The sequence below is a fragment of the Microtus ochrogaster genome, chromosome 1 (genome assembly GCF_000317375.1).
Source record: "Microtus ochrogaster isolate Prairie Vole_2 chromosome 1, MicOch1.0, whole genome shotgun sequence".
In the NCBI taxonomy this organism is placed as follows: domain Eukaryota; kingdom Metazoa; phylum Chordata; class Mammalia; order Rodentia; family Cricetidae; genus Microtus; species Microtus ochrogaster.
Window position 1 is genome coordinate 107176449 of NC_022009.1, and position 3348 is coordinate 107179796.

Sequence of the window (3348 nt, forward strand, 5' to 3'; positions counted from 1 at the left end):
AGACCAGCCTGGTCTACAGAGCTAGTTCCAGGACAGGCTCCAAAGCCACAGAGAAACCCTGTCTCGAAAAACCAAAAAAAAAAGCCAAATATATTAACTCTTCTTAAAGAGCCAAATAGCCATTAAATTTAGAATATGGCAAAATATCCCGATAAAAGGGTGCTCTGGGTCAGTCACAACTCTGTCTCTTTATAATCGTACTCAAAAGCCAGAGACTGTTGGGCAATTGTCAGTGGCCTGTAGGATACAGGGGTGGCCTCTGTCTTGATCCTTTGCGGTTGTACTGCATGTGGATTGCTCAACAGTCTCTGTGTCCCTGCGGTGCTCTTTCCTTCCCTGTGTCCCAGCCAGGCCTTTTCTTCTCCAATCCCTTATTTCTTCTCCAGTTTGATCATTTTACTTTTTTTTTCTCTCCCTGGCATGAAAACCCCAAGCCTGTAAATTACTAATTGCATCCTTTAAAGGACTAAACAAATATGCTATAATTAGCCACATAAACACAACCTGGGTTTCTTTAACCCCCCCCCCCGAAAGAGTTCCCAGTGATCTTGGGCTTTCTGCAAACACATTCTTCAAGAATGTCCCCAAACCGTACACGATCTTTCCACTTTAGATAAGCTGTTGTGATCAGGTATCACTGACTGAGCTGCTCCCCTGGACCATGATTCTCAACACCATGGTGACACTGCAGACAGTCCCCCAAGTCCTGGTTTTTCTGCTGCCCTTTCCTTCTGGGCCCTCTCCTTACCCCACTCCTGCACATGCCCTTGATTGTTCCTCATGATCCTCACTGGTCCCGGGGCCACCAGGGAGTCCCATGGTCATTTCTCCAGTGTCCCCTTTTAGTTCTCACAGTGCACAGACTCTTGGTTTGAGTGGTGTCACACAGTTTAGCTTTCAGATTCCCACCTGCTCCAGGCCAGCCTTCTGCTCTCTGCCTGTGTTCGCCTTTTAAGCTACCTGTCCAAGTCATGACTTTTAATTCATGGATTTCTCAGTCTTTGAGATCGTATTCTCAAAGTAGATAGTGGCAAAGGTTCCAGAATGTTCTGAGGTCCTAGCTCTCTAAGCAAAAAGGATCCCGGACTTGAAGTTGCATCCTGTCCTTTCCACATGACTCTTCTGGGACCCCAGTCTTAAGTCACAGTCCATTCAAGTAAGTTGATACCAGAGATACCAGAAGGAACGCTTCCAGCTGTTAAAATCATTCATCTTGGACTCATACAGGCCTGGGTTCAAATCCTAAACTATGTGGCTTTACCAATAAAAATTTAGAAAATTGCAATGTTACAAAAATAATACAATTAATAATACACAAGCATCCTCACTCCCAGTGACCTTAGCTATTAAAATGTGTACAACATAAACCATGCCAAGTTGTTGTGCTGGCTATGTGTTTACTGTTAATTATTGACCACACTCCAGTTCTCATGGTATTTAGTCAAATGTTCCTTATAAGATATTTTATGGCTCTAATGTCAGTCTTTTAAGATTCCATTTTAATCTTTACTAATGGTGGTGTGACTTTGAGCAGCTTCTTTATAAAACTCTGCTTTGGTTGATAAACCCTTAATCTAAAGTTAATAACAATACCTAGTACATAGATACGGCTGTGGACCACATAAACTTCAAAGACAGATGGTGTGTATGTGGTCCCTGAAGATAAGAGTGAGCCTCAAAATGTCTATCACTCGATGATGTCATAGCCACCATGACACTCAAACACCACAAAGCAGTCACAAGTTTGTATAATGATGGTATAAACAGACCTGCTACATTGTCAGCCGCATAAAGTCCTCACCAACCCAATTACTAACAGCACATGGCCCTCAGTGGTGAGAAACATCTATTACCAACTTGTCAGTTTATGTTTATTGTACCTTTATTTCAGAGTGCACGTCTCTTAATTATACAAGGGAGGTTTATTGTAATACAGTATGCCATGACACATTAGTGGCAGCCTCGTAAATCTCATGTTTACTGTCTCATGATTACATGTAGAGGCCACGTGCAGTGATTTACCTGCGTGCGATGACGCTCTGTGATGCTCACACTACAATGAATCTCCTAGTCCTACATTACTCAGAATGCATCCCTGCCACTACGGGACACATAACTGTAACTGGGAGGGATAAATAGGCTACCTCTGAAAGACAGCATCTTATAGTGTCTGACATGTAGGAAACCACAGAGCACTGAATGACTATCTAGTCCTAATCGCCCAGAACAAATGCACAAAAGATCAGGATCTTTTCCTTCCACTTACTCAGGGAAACAGACCCAGGATAGTAAGACGGTATTGAGCCCACAGCGCCTACAGTTATTCATTCAAACTGGACCTTAAACATTAAGTAGTCAACTAAGCATAATGGCATGGCCCCTGTAATCCTAGCACTTGGGAGGTAGAGGCAGGAGGATTCATGGAGCCAGGCCATCTTTGGCTGTACAGTGAATCCAAAGCCAGCATAGGCTCCACGAGACACCATAGCACAAAACAAAACACAAGCAAACAAATTCACCAAAGGGGAGAGGGACAGAAAAGGAAGCCAAAGAGCATGTGGAGATGGAAGAAAACGTATTTTCTACCAAAACAGCCGTTGTGTGGAGAAAAGGAAGGAGGAGGAGGAGCGTCCCTGGAGCTTGGGTTAAGGGTGGGAAAAGGGATGATTATTCTTAAATGCTGAAAACAATCCTCCGTCTCCTCACCAGTAATCGTGGTAACTACCAGAAATAGAAAAATAATTTGAAAATTATTATATCCTCTTCAATTTTACTTCTTTCCACAAAAGTCAGGATAAACTCTCAATTCCTCAGCATAGTTTTTCAGCCTGCAGTGAGCTCTCCCCACTTGCCTCGACGCCCCCAACCCTCTCCTCTGCCACCTGCCTTCCTGGGTCAATTGTACTTGCCAGAACAGCTGAGGGTTTTCAACTCTTTCCAATGAGCTGTTTTCCTGATTTAACTTGAAGATTGTCTAGAAGTCTTCCTTGACACTCTGCCCATAACCACCTCTGTCCAAGAGCAGATTTGCTCCCTGGAGGTCCCATAACATCCTGTTTCCCTCGGGCGTGCATGGTCACAAATGGGATTCCACATTTCTGTCTCTTACCCTTTGCATCCCAGTTACCTTTCCTGCTCCTGTGTTCAAATACTGTGTAACAAAAGCAACTTAAAGGGAAAAAAAGAGTTAGTGTGATTCTTTTTTTTTTCTCAATTTGAGACGTTAGAATCATCTGGGAAGGAGAATTTTTAATTAAAGACGGCCTGCAGGAAAATCTCTGGGTCGTGTTCTTTATTAACGATTGCTGTGGATTAAGGCCCAGCCTTGGGCAGGCTGTCCTCAGCTGT